General features: G+C 41.4%; 3 long non-coding RNA genes across 5 annotated transcripts in view; 2 read left to right on the top strand and 1 right to left on the bottom strand.

Moving 5' to 3' along the window:
* Positions 1-6,400, top strand: part of LOC146990682 (uncharacterized) — a 64,857-nt gene extending 58,457 nt beyond the window's left edge. The window contains exons 4-6 of the long non-coding RNA XR_015037921.1: positions 4,878-5,014; positions 5,218-5,342; positions 6,283-6,400. This is a non-coding gene — a long non-coding RNA (uncharacterized LOC146990682). The remainder of the gene's footprint in view (positions 1-4,877; positions 5,015-5,217; positions 5,343-6,282) is intronic.
* Positions 6,401-6,756: 356 nt separating this feature from the next.
* LOC146990681 (uncharacterized) lies at positions 6,757-10,684 on the top strand. 3 transcript variants are annotated; one of them, XR_015037920.1, is made up of 5 exons: positions 6,757-6,916; positions 7,118-7,178; positions 7,344-7,408; positions 8,004-8,161; positions 10,586-10,684. It is a non-coding gene; the product is annotated as an uncharacterized LOC146990681 (long non-coding RNA). The 3 variants fall into 3 exon arrangements; XR_015037919.1 differs by having other exon boundaries at positions 6,757-7,178; XR_015037918.1 differs by having other exon boundaries at positions 6,757-7,408.
* A 994-nt stretch (positions 10,685-11,678) lies between these two features.
* LOC146990680 (uncharacterized) lies at positions 11,679-12,191 on the bottom strand. The gene is made up of 2 exons (XR_015037917.1): positions 12,093-12,191; positions 11,679-11,998 (listed from the first exon to the last, which is right to left on the bottom strand). It is a non-coding gene; the product is annotated as an uncharacterized LOC146990680 (long non-coding RNA).
* Positions 12,192-13,417: the final 1,226 nt, after the last annotated feature.

The raw sequence follows: 13,417 nt of genomic DNA, 5'->3' as shown, positions 1-13,417 counted from the left end.
CCTGAACCTCCTGAGCCCTCTCCCACAGAGAGGGACCTCAGATGGATTTCAAGGTCTTTGCTCTCAGTTTTGTGTGCACTTTGCAGTACCTGGCCAATATAAACAGCTCACTGTGAAAAAGAAATAACATTGACCTATTTCGTAGGATGTGCAAAGAGAGTTGCCCATGTTTGTTTAGTTTTTTTGCTGGTGCCAAACATTGTGTAATTCCATACAGATGACTGGCGGTCACGTTGTTAAGCAACAGGCTGACCCAAAATCACCAAAGTAAAAAGGAAGTTGTTGAAAACTGATGGGATGGGATAAACAATATAATAATTCCTGAAGCCCCTATAGGCAGAACACACCTTGCAGAGCGGAGCAGGATCTTGTCATCTCAACTTTGGTCTGTCATGTGTTCTTTGCTTCTGGGCTAATCCTGGATCAACACTGCAGTTGATCGGTGCATAATAGGCTCTTGGTACCTTTATCAATGCGAGTACTGGGGTTTCGAGGATAAGGCACAAAGAGGTTCAGAAACCATTACAGACTGACTCTAATGGAATAGTTCAAGGTTTTCTGACTAGAAAGCATCTATACAATGTGTCAGGCACGTCAGGGTTTTTTTGGAGACAAGAAGACAAATCCTCCTGTGATAGGAATTTATAAGTTACAAAGCCATTAGGGCTTCCCCTAAATTTCATTCTTACTGTACCACCACTAACTACTGCATTTCAAACATGCTCCGATTGCTTCTCGTAAAACCTCCACAAAATGAGTACAGAAACCTTCCTGGAAGAACTCCAGTGATGTTGCTCCTCTCCTATCTGACCGATCTGTCTCTCTAATGCACCTACCACCGCTTCAATTTGCGAAAATCTGGCTAAGGCCACGCTTAACAGAGTGAACAATGAATTCACAGCGAGGTATTGATAAAAGGCTCTTCTTGAATTTAATATTAATCCCATTCACTAAGAAGGGGATTACTGTAGTACATGTATCAGTTAAGCAGCTCAGGCTGAGAAGGAGAGGGTAGGAGAGGGCTGGAAAATGTGAGAAAGACACGAGGTGCCACGCAGAAAAAGGTATTTGCAACATCCTGCATCACTCTGTCGTAAAGCGTTTGGCCCTTTGCGAGGCGGCGGGCATTAGCTGCATTAAGGATTAATGTGTAGTAGTGATATATGAGTTCCTGCCTGCACCTTTCTACAGCAGCAGACCTGCAGGACACTAAAGAGGACTTGAAGTCATTTGCCCAGCTGCTGCTACAACCCCACTCTTAGAGCCTATTATAGCACTTTAGAGCATCCATCACTGACACACAAACACACACACCTGCAAGCTGATGTACGCACAGTACACCCATGCACACACACACACAGTTGCACACACGCAGCACAATCAGGATGCTGTTACTTGGCAACATCATTTCCAGGTAAATAGGTGCTATAAAAAAGGTGTTATATAAAGAAACGGTGGGTGTCTCTGTCACTGCAGCAGCTTTTCAGCGGGGCAGACTCATTCTCATGCTGTGAAAGCTTTCACTATTTGACTGGAGGTGAACGTTTTGTTCGACGCTGATGGACTCTGTGTATTACAGCAGGAGACATCTGCTAGTTTTGAATGGCTACAAGCTGACATTTAATTGCCTGGCTGCAGTGCATTTCATGTGGATTTACATTCTACATGGGGGAAATTGCATCAGAAGAAGGATGTGTAGAGGACTTCATATATATTACCTTAATGATGTAGCCTACATTTCAGCAAAACAAAAAGATCATAATTCAGGCTGTTGCACGTAAGCAGTGAAATATTTTGCATTCAGTTTTTTTTTACATGGGTTTGAGAAGGGGTTAGATAGAGGGGAGGATTATATATTTTTTGCAAAAGACAGTAATCCAATCTATGCATGACCATCTCAATCATAGCTCAGGCTTATAGATATGTAATTTGCAAAGTGGTTACATCATCAGGACAAAAGATGAACTTAGTCTTTGATTTCAAAACAAAACAAAACAAAAAAACAAAAACAAGCCTGTATGTGAAAACTTTACAAGACCTCCCAACGTGCATTTTATCAATGTAGGTTTGTGCATTTATCATTGTAACCGTGACAAACAGGAGTGGCTCCCGTATCCCATATCAAAGGATTGAAAAAAATATCTGGTGATTTAAATATGTGGGTCCAGAGAAAATGTTCATGACTCTGGAAAGGGCCTTTCCTCCTCCGCAGTCATTTTCATACAGTCCCTAACTCCATATTTTTCAAACAGCATATGCATGAGATGTACAGCATGTTTCACTGTGGAACAGACACATGCATCATGTTGCATTTGCACTGTGCTGTATTGATTTCTTGGCTTATTAAACAAGATCTGAATCTTATTAAGCGGAGGGGGAAAAAGAAGCACAAAATAACGTGAGAGGAAGATTTGCGCACAGGCTGGAGCCGCAGCTCAGTTCAAATCTTCCCTAAAGCGCAGGAAAATGTCACATGGCACGACTAGGAATGCCAAGTGCTGCATAGTGGGTAAACAAGTTACAAAACACACAGAGCAGCACAAGAGGTGACACATGTTTGTGCAATTCAACACAGTCTGAGCTGCCGCTTGGTGTGTTTCTGTCTATATCTGGACCATGCAGGGTTGCTAACTTGCGACAATAGATAACTTTACTTAAACATGTTTACAAGTTCAGTTCACTAAATGAGTCTTTTGTTTGTGACAGCATTTGACTGGATTGTTACCACATGCTGTTGCCTCACCTGACTGTGAACATGACAGTCTGTGTGTACCACTAGAGAAAACAAATGTTCAGAGCAACAAACTGAGACATACTGACACGTATTTATCTGAAAATATGTATTTATAGCTGTTGTATCCACAACACACACTGTGTAAGAGATGGTCAAGTGATGAGGACTTTATATTTCTCTCACTAATTTCTATACATATTAAATAATTCAGAGGCCCAGATCAGAGCTTTGATGCCCATTAGATACAATGAGGCCTCTGCACTAATGCACTAATGATAAATGCATGTAGTGTACTTGTTTCATCACAATGCAGGCAAATATTACCAAACATAGTAAAAGTTCCCACCCAGCCCACCGCTGCACTCTGCAGGAACAAAGCAGTAATTGAAAAGGTTAAATAAGCAGCAACTCTGTCCATTAAATTGGCCCCTGTACAGTACAAACTACAAACATGGAGTAATTAAACGTGTAATTATGGCGTCTGTGGCTCTATCGACACGGGCTAAATGAAATGTCTTTTATACAGCCGTCGCTATGAGCTACAAGCAGCTGCTAATTAGCAAGAAATGTGAAAACAGAGAGCATTAATCACACGAACACGCCTCTCTGTGTCTGCTGATGAGTGTGTAGGCGTGTGAATGTGTGTGTGTGTGTGGGGGGGGGCAGTGCATTATGTATACTGTATGTACCTAAAGTGTCCAGCAGAGGGCAGAGAATACAAGGTTATGCTGGTGTACTTGTATACTTGTTGAAGTGCTGTGTTTTTATTTCTGCAGCCTGATGTTTCACTCACACTAACTTGGCTTGTTGGCTGTTGTGATGATCAAAACTGTGTTTGATTGGTTGTTCAAGCTGAAAAATGTTCAGCATGTGTCTTTGCTGTGTTGTGTTTTTCTTTGTTTCTGTGTTGTATTAGACTCTCACTGTCTGAATGAGACAGTAGATACATTTGAGTTGGTGCTTTTGTCTCATGCAGAGCGACTGCAACCAAACCACAACGACATATCAGACTTCCAGATCTATGTGGATTGTTTTTCTGTGTCTATCTATCTTCTTTGAAGCTCAGATAGTTGACTCCCTGGCTGCCAGCCCCCACTTAGCTCTGACCATACACAACGGCTAATGAGTGGACTCGCAGGCTGCAGCAAATAGGAGTGCGCGCTCCAAAAAAAAATGATACCATGTAACAAGTCATTTCATCTTGTATTTCCGACTTGAAATATGTAACATTGTTTTGAAGCGAGATGTTCCATGAAATACTGATGAATCAACAGAAAGTGCTGGGGGAAGATTTAAATTATTCCACCGCATCTGGCAGCGCTGGAAAGGAGACTGAATGACTTTTAAGATGCAAATGATGATTTTGGCAGTGCAAGTGCACGGGAGAGTTTGTGTAATGACAAGTACAAGTGGATGAAACTTAAGAAACTATGGAATAAGAATGCAATAAGTTATACTTGAATATTTGAAAGAAATTGGGTTTCTCTTGTACCCAAGCAGAGCTGACCTCACCAGCGTCTAACCTGCAGGCTGGCTAACAACACACATTTGATCATATACAAGTTAAGCATCTCAAACCAGACCATTAATATGCAAGAAATATATATGCATAGATTTTTATTCTTCCTCCTGTACGTCTTACTACACTAACCTACACTTTTTGGCTAGATATAAAAGTAGAGCATTTGATGTAGAGGGGCACAGACCTTCACCAAACAGCATCTTCTCAGGAAAAGAAAAGTGAATTCATCATAAATGCTGTGGTTCTGCCCTGTTTTCCCTGATCCACACCCCTTCCCTCTGTTGAGTTCAAAGCAAATCAGTTCAGCAGTTTTTGTGTGTAATCCTGCTGAGAAATAAACACACACGGCGGAGATAACAATGCAAAACAAAAACCAGAATACGAACACAACGATCAGATTTAAAATGCATCTTTTACATGAGGATCTATGAGATATGGAGAGAAGTGTTTGGCCTCTCGGCAATAACAACATGTCAGTTTATCACATGAATGTGTATCACCCTGACAGACAGCTGTAGTTGTTCTTATGTTGTATTTTATGAGATACGCTTCATTTTCCTCAGATGATGAGAATGTCTGGTAAATCACGTGGCTGTACACGGCTGTATTTATTCTCCACAGAGGCAGAGACAGCTGGATCATCTGGATGCGGAGACTTAATCACGCTCAATTAAACATAACATTAATCATGTTTAAGCCACTGATGTGAACTTGGCTGTGTGAAACTTTCCTCCTCGGTTTGACGGCGCAAAACAGTGGTCAGTAGTATTCTCTTTTATGTCTCTTCAAAAAGCCTGTTTTCTTCCTCAGTAATTATTGCAGCGAGCAGATGTGAGTCAAGATATGAGTGAGTTGTTTCTGGGTCATGTATAATAGGACATGTTATTCTCCAAAGTATTGGACACTCTGGGGAATAGCCCTTTAAATGTTGTATAATTAAGGGATCGTTTGCTTCTTCAAGGAAAGTTAAGGCGTCTGGGTTCATCCCCTCTCGGCGGACCGGCCAGTCTTGTGAAGTGCGTCTTTGGCCGTCAGTCGACTCCAGACAGGATGTTTGATGAAGTAAGAGACAAGAGATGAGAGAAGGTAGGACGCACGCACGCGCCAGAGAGAGATGAACGACAGAGCGTGTTAAAGATGAGGAGTAAGACGGCAAGCGAGACAGAGGGCAACAACAGTGAAGGGAGAAGTAGGCTAATACACTGCTGCTGCTGTTGCATATCATTGGGTTGATAAAACAGAAAGGCATCATCAAAAAGCACGTCGAGGAGTCAGTGTATTCCCTCTAGTCTCCCAGACTGTCTTTTGATGCTGAAAAAGACTTTCTTTCTCTCTCCATCCATCCCTTCTCCCTCCTACTCTCTCCCACGCTCCCTCCACCGCTCGCCGCGCTGCTGATGAATTAAAAGAAAGTATGTCAGCTGGCAGGCAGGGAGGAGAGAGAGAGACAGAGAGAAAGACATCAGAAAGAATTCATTCAGTGAGTTTCTCAACAAGAAACTGAGTCCACCACCTTGGGAGTTTTTTTTTTTTTTTTTGTGGACATGTGGTGTTATCTGGGTCGGCCATCAGAGCTGAGGATCCACCTTCACTCTGTACGTTTAGCTGGGGTCAACAACAACACAACTGGGATGGGACCAATGCATTAATAAGTTGCTGCTGCACATTCCCAGCAGAACAACTCAGTCACATCTACTGTATGTAGGAAGCTCCAGCTGCTGTTGCTATGCAACCGTTGGAGGCCTGTTTTGGAGTTACTGTACATCACTACTGTGCTCAAAGTTGCAAAAAAAAAAAAAAAACCAGTGGCCCTGAGCACAGCAGCATCAACACTGGACGTCAGCGAGCAGGTTTCACAGAAGAGGAGGATGAGAAGGAGTCAGCGTGCAGCTGAACGTTGGTGTTGAAGTGTAAAGAAACAACATTTAAAGAGAACGTGCTGCACTGAGACTGAAGAAGAAACAGTTCTATGTTTGTAAACCTGATGCCTTTCTGTGTATCACTTCCTGTTTTCTTCATGTGACAGGTTTGGATCCACACAGCAGGATGTGGAGCTGCTGGTCCTCCTCTCACCAGGTGGTGCTGTTGAAGCTGCAGCCTCCGGGTCCGGCTGCTTCCTGTTCGCCTCCTGACCCACACGTGTGCAGATGTGTGAGTAGTGCGTGTTGTCAACTGTTTAGCTCACACAACTGGCCCTGATACTGAACCATGTTATTGTGACTTTGCAAACTTCACTCAGTGTCTTCAGGGAAGACTTATTGACTTTTTTGATTTGTGTCTAATGAGAGTTTATTGATTTTATGTAGAGAAGAATGCAGCTTCATCTCTGAAAATTAAAAAAAAGTCTGAGGTCTGCTGCCTCTGTATATATTAACTATGAAATACATTCTGTTTAGTTGACGTGTTGAAGAGAGTGTGAGCTAAAGACAGGAAAAGCTCAGACACTGACGATCAATCAGAAATCTTTATTGTGGTTGTTTGTCAGTTGTTGTTTTTTTTACTGCATTTAATAAATAGCTGCATATTGACACAGGTGGCTGCAGTTTGGTGTTGAATGAGGCCACGCCCCCTTTGATGGAGGAGCCACAACTTCATTGGCTGTGCACAAGTGGTTGCATTCAGTCCTGATGAGCAGGCAGCAGCAGCCAGAGGAGTTTGGGGTCAGTGTCAGTCAAGATCAGTTTGAAGCGGCAGTGTGCACCTATGAGCTGTTTGTCAGAAGAAGCAGTGAAGTGAGGTTGTGCGTCTGCAGAGCAGGCCAGAGCTCTGACACCTCACAGTTCAGGTTTGGTTTATTTTCTTTGTACTTTCTCTCGTGTTTGAATCTCATCCCTTTGTCTCTTCTCTGCTTCTTTATCCAGTGTTGAACTCTGGGCCGACTCTGGGCCGACTAACAACGGTGGCTGCCGTGTGCTTCACTTGGTAAGTAAGACACAAGAAATCCACACTACAATCTTTATTTTGTCTTTCAGGACACACTCGGTTTGCGTTCTCCATCTTTTTGCACTGTGAAGAACAGAAGAAAACTGTTGCGTTCAGTCCTGTTGAGCAGCTACTTGCCTTAACCTTTCACATCCTTTCCTCCAGAACCTGTAGTCCACCGTTCACCCAGAAGATCTTCACCTCTTGGTCCAAAGAAAACAACGACCTCAGTGAGCCCGAAGCTGCATGTGTTCCCCGTTCCTCGTCCATGTTGCTGACCTTTGTCGCCGCACTGTGAACAATCAAGCACATCTTCCACACGTTTAGATTCATTGTCTGCAAATGCTTGTGTTGTAATTTAACATGACTGATCAGTTCAGACAGTTGTACTTCCTGTGTAGTGAAATCTCCAAGAAACACATGTAGTTTAGTGGGTTTTTGTTCAACTACTGAAGCACATGGCAGCCACCATTGTTACTGATGGCACAAGGTGGGAACACTGACACCTGATGGCACAACAACAGACTGATTGTTGCAGCAGCTGGGATGTGATGAGGGGACTGACTCAACAATTACAGTATGTGGTGCCTTTCATAATGTAATATATTGTGAAAACACTTTCAGATTAAACACAGTTTTATACATCTGTATTGTGAATAAAACCATCAAACACAATGAATCTGAATAAAAATCTAACAATATAGTTGTATAAAACAACTGAGACATAAAATACAACAATATGAGGCTTCAACAAGCTCTGAAAGGTGTGTGAGATAAATGATCTGTTGCTTGTTAGTGATGAAAACGTCTGTGTAATGTTTGTAGAAACAGCGTGAGGTGCTGGAGCCGAGGCTTCCAGAGGAAACTTTATTCCACCACCAAAGAAGCAGAGCATCAGCGGGGGGGCACACGTGATGAAGGATGAAGGATGTGCAGGATGTTGGATGTGAAGCTGAAGAGACTGAGCTAATGGATGAGCTCAGGTAAGGAACTCTTTATGTATCTACTGAAAGAAACACAGTAATGATCACGCTGCTAAGTCTCCTGATTGATGTATTTATGTCTATACCTAATGATAAGATAACAGGCAAGTTTAAGTAGATAGAATCATTATCATCACTGGATGTTTCCACACATATATTTAAGGTGGACATAAAATAAATGAATTCAATAAAAACGCATGCCCATATGTTACTAAGGCTATAAAGTAATAGGTGTCTATACACTCTGTAGCAGGTAGATTTTTTATTTTTTTTTTAATCTATTGTACCAGGGTTAGTTGTAATAATAGTAATAGTAGCAGTAGCAGAGTCCTCAAAAACCTCATCCTCCCCTTTTCTTCCAATCAAATATTTTCTATATTTGGCTTCCCATCCCCCTGTGGCATCCAGAATAAATAACTTACCTTGTGTCATCTTGTATATTTACGTTGAGCTCCAGTTCTCATATGTCAAGTTTTCTGATATCCATCGTTAACTTTTAGTAGATGTGGGTTTAACAATTGTTGGTGTCAGGTGCAAACATAAAAGTACCAAGAATAGAATAAGGATTTAAATAAAATAAAATAAAATAGAATTAATTAAAATATTCTAGTGCAAAAGATATGCATATACTATATACAAAAAAATACAAAAAATATGCATATACTATATAAAAGAATATACAAAATACTACTAAATAGGTTATTGTGCAAATTGTTGTAGTGCAGAGTGACTGTCCATAGGTTTAGGGTTTAGGGTTGTTTAGGGGGAACTTGGGCTGACTGATTTTAATAGACTCAAAGACTGGCTATGGTATAACAAATTACTTCTTAATAAAAACAAATCTGTTCCTATGATCTTTGGTTCTAACTCAAAATTTAAATCTATATCAAGCTCACTGTCTATATCCTGTAAAGATGGCACACTTCTGCAGAAGGTTGATCAATTTAAATATATTGGTGTATGGATGGATCCCACTTTGTCGTTCAATACGCATATTGAAAGTATTGTACGTAAAGTGAATTGTCGGATTAATATGTTATATAGGTCCAGAAAATGTTTCACTAATCGTGTCAGAAAGAGACTTGTTGTGCAACTGATCCTTCTGATATTAGACTACTGGGATGCTGTGTACATTTCTTCTTCTAAACGTGTCTTAGCTCCTCTTAACAAAGTGTCCAATAGAATCTGCAGATTTATACTTGATTGTCCTTATCATACTCACCATTGTTCAATGTACCAGTCTCTTCACTTCTCCTCTCTACACACTCGACGACAGATACACTGGTTCCAATTTATATTTAAATGTATTTACCTTGATTACCCGTCTTATCTAAAACAGTATTTTGTGCAACTTAATCCAACTATCAAACCAGGCAATCTACTTATCCCTACTTTTCAGTACCTCACAATAGTGAATCAATAGGTAGAAAAGCATTTATGTTCAAAGGACCAAACGACTGGAAGCATTTACCTGTGGGTATTAGATCATTGCAATCACTAAACCGTTTTAAACAAACAATATCCTCCATGTTGAAACATCTTGCTCATGCTTTCATTAACTCTGTCACCATATTTCATCTCATATTTGTTCAAACTCTGGTTGCAATTTTGTCTAAGTGATTTTTGTATATGTCTGTCTTGTCTGTATTGTATTGTATTGTTTTGTCTTGTTTCCTTTCATTGTTTTGTGCTGGCCGTAGCTGCAGCACACCAGACTGACATGGAGGATGTGAGGATGGATTCGATGGTGGCAAATTTCAGGAGCTTGACAGACTGGTGTCCAGATGTGCAGCTGTTGGTGTACAGGGAGAACAGCAGAGGAGAAAGGATGCAGCCTTGGGGGGGGTCCAGTGCTGATGGTCCGGGTGGCAGAGACATGCTTCCCCAGCCTCACGAACTGTCTGTCAGGAAGTCCATAATCCACCTGCACATGGAGTCAGGCACATTAAGCTGGGAGAGCTTGTCACGGAGCAGAGCTGGGATGATCGTATTGAAGGCAGAGCTGAAGTCCTGGTGTAGGTTCCTGGGGAGTCCAGGTGCTGGAGGATGAAGTGGAGGGCCGTGTTTACAGCGTCATCTACAGATCTGTTGGCTCTGTAGGTCCAGGATCCAGGAGATCGTCTGTGACAGGGGCGTAGAATTGGGTGGGGACGCTAGGGACACGTCCCTACCAATATTCAGCCGTGTAGTCCCTATCAATACAACCACTGTCCATGTGTTTAGTCAACGATCATGGTTTTTTAGATATAGTTTTTCATGTATTCTTTGTGTGAAAGGGAGCAACAGTTTCCACATAATAACACATAATGATTGTGTGAAAGTAAAAGCCTTTTTTCCTCATGCAATAACTGTACCATCAAACTCAATAATCATTGTATCGCTAATGTATCTGTTCATGTCACAACATCAACATATTTTTGTCAGGTGACAGACAGTAGAGAGGCTGGAGGAGATGGAGAAGGAGAGACCAGAGAAGGTAGAGGAGAAGAGGCAGGAGGAGGTAGAGAAGGAGCAGCTGGATGAGATAAAGAGAGTCTGGAAGAGGAGACGCTGGAGATGGACGGGTCTGTATTATATATATGTATGTATGTATGTATGTATATTGTCTGTTCTGTGGTGTATTGTCTAATTGGTAGATATCTACATAAGGGTGCAGTTTAAAAAAGATTGTCAAATGGTCCCATTGAATAGCTGATGAATTATTTCTAGTTTAATTCTCAGCCTGTCTTTTATATTTCCTTGTTTGTGCAGTGCAACAGTTGCCTTTTATTCCTTTAGAACTGTTAGCCCATACTTAAAGTGTGTTTGATGCAAATATTAATGACTGTTGGCTAATTACCCACCTGATGTGAAGCTTGAAGCTGGGCAGCCCAGTAATCCATTTTTAGATCAGATGGACTCAGATGTGCATTCTCCTTTTATTCCATCAACCAGATTGTCGTATACATTTGGATCAGTGTTTTTCCAGGAATGTTAATATGTTTAAGAACACATATATTTCCAGGTTTATATTAGAAACCACAGGTGTGAATGTTGTGTTCATGTGTTTCATTTGTCTGTTTCCTCTGGAGCAGAGTGAGGGCAGCAGCAGGAAAGTGCACCTGGTCTGGAGTCAGAAATGGATCCTGAAATGCAGGCCATGTGAATACAAACACACACACACACACACACACACACACACACATGTACATTATGCATCTATCAATATACATCAATTGTAATTTAGGATAGTGTATTGCATGATTATATTCTTGGAAGTTGTTTTGAGCATTTTCAGAGATATTATTCCACAAGTTCACCCACCCCCTTACTGACATGTTTAACATTTGCTTATGTCTAATGTTCCTTGTTGTATGGACTGTCCTTCAACCTCTGGACAACCTCTGGATACTTAATGGTAATTGTCAATTTTTCACTTTATGCATAATGTGTATTATATTGAGATGTAATGCTGGTATTTGTTTCCCTATACCTCAATGCAATAAGTCTTGTATGGGACTATGAGTGAAGACACTGGTTAATATCTAACTATGTTTTTATTATCTGCAGTCATTTTTCCACTGTATCCAGAAGTATTTTGAAATGATACTCTACTACAATAGATGGTAGTATGATAATATCATCTGCAAAAGGAATGCACTTGAGTTTAGAAACCAAAGATACATCATTGATAGACAAAATAGCAAATTAGAGTCTTGTGTGGATTCTTGTTCTTGAATCCATGTGTCTTGGTGTGGCCTCCACCACAGGTCCATCAGAGGAGGATGTGATGAGAAACAAACTGAGATGACGACCAACAACGCCACTCGATCCCCTGTAACCATCCTGAAGGTAAAGCTGGCAGAGTTACAGATTAATTATGTTCATTTTGTCTTCTTGTATATTAGTTTTTTTTTTTGTGTTCAGACAATGAAATCAAGAATGATGTCACCTGCTTGACAGTTTCGAGAGCGTGTACGCCCCCTCGTCCTGGTTGATGGTGTCTCTCGTCCGCTTCCTGATCTGTATGGCCTTTTTTATCCAGCGTTTGGACTTGTTTGTTTCTAATGTGATGATTTTGCCTTCATCCCAATCCATGATGTGGTTATTTCTTGATGATTTTAGGTTTTCCTATTCTGTCTGGACTCTGACAGGTCCGCTGAACCGACCAGCTGATAAATGAAATGACACTGAGGAAGACTGGAGTCACAGTCGAAACTGTCAAGCAGGTAACATCATTCTTGATTTCATTGTCTGAACACAAGAAAAAAACAACTAATATGGCAGAGTTACAGTTGAATGTGGTGTGTTTGAGTGAAGCAGGGATGCAGTGTTTGTTGATGTGCACTCTGTGTGTGGGGGGTGTCGAACGGTTAAAGAGAGAGTAAGACGAGGTGGGAAGAGGGAAGGAGACATGACAGCAGCAGCAGATCCAATGCTATAGATTTGTATTGTAAAGCATCACAAGGTGTTTTTCTGTCTGATATAAAAGCAGGTGAAATGTCAAATCCAACAATTTGTCTTGTGAAAAAAACATGTAGAACATAATACAAAATGAAACATGCATAGAGGATTGTTGTGATGGCTGCTGATGTCAAGTGTGTGTGTGTGTTATAATGGATTAGTGTTAAATGTGTGTTGCTTTTGTCGAGTAAAACGCCACTGTGTGTGTATGTGTGGCTGCTAAATGAAATGAAGTGAGACTTGGATGTTTGTAAAGAAGTGATGCTGATTGATGTGAAAGTGATGTGAGCAGCTGTTGATGTGTTTGCAACATGTGTCCTGAGGTTTGAAGAGACCGGCAGCCAGACTGGTGACTGATGGAGAAAGATGGTGGCCATGAGGCTGGAGAAGAGCTGTGCTGATGATGAGAAGGTAGAGTTTAGCAGAATGTAAATCGGACAGCACGGGGAGGCTACTGCTCCTGCCTTGACGGTCAGTTTGACACAGTGGCTCCTACATCTCCCATAATGCATTTGTACAGCATGTGACTGTTACCTCCTTCAGTTGTGTTAGTGTGTTTGTAGTTGACGTTCTCCCAGCTGTGAAGACTTTGAAACAGAATGTCCATTGATGTATTTTGCGAGTGTGTGTTTGTGTGTAATCTTTTTTGTAATAAAAAAATTGTGAGTGTGTGGAGTGTTGTGTTTTGTTTTGGTAGAAACACAGGAGCCAGTAGAAGTTCCAACACATTCAGCCTGTAGCCAGCAGTGGCACAGTGGGTGAAGCTCCTGCCTCTGGAGCCGATGGTCGAGGGATCGATCCCCCATGCGTGCA

This window comes from Trachurus japonicus, chromosome 2 (assembly GCF_045865225.1).
Source record: "Trachurus japonicus isolate A0001 chromosome 2, Traja_1.0".
NCBI lineage: Eukaryota > Metazoa > Chordata > Actinopteri > Carangiformes > Carangidae > Trachurus > Trachurus japonicus.
Note: the sequence above shows the minus strand (reverse complement) of the source record. Positions and strands in the feature narration are given on the sequence as shown.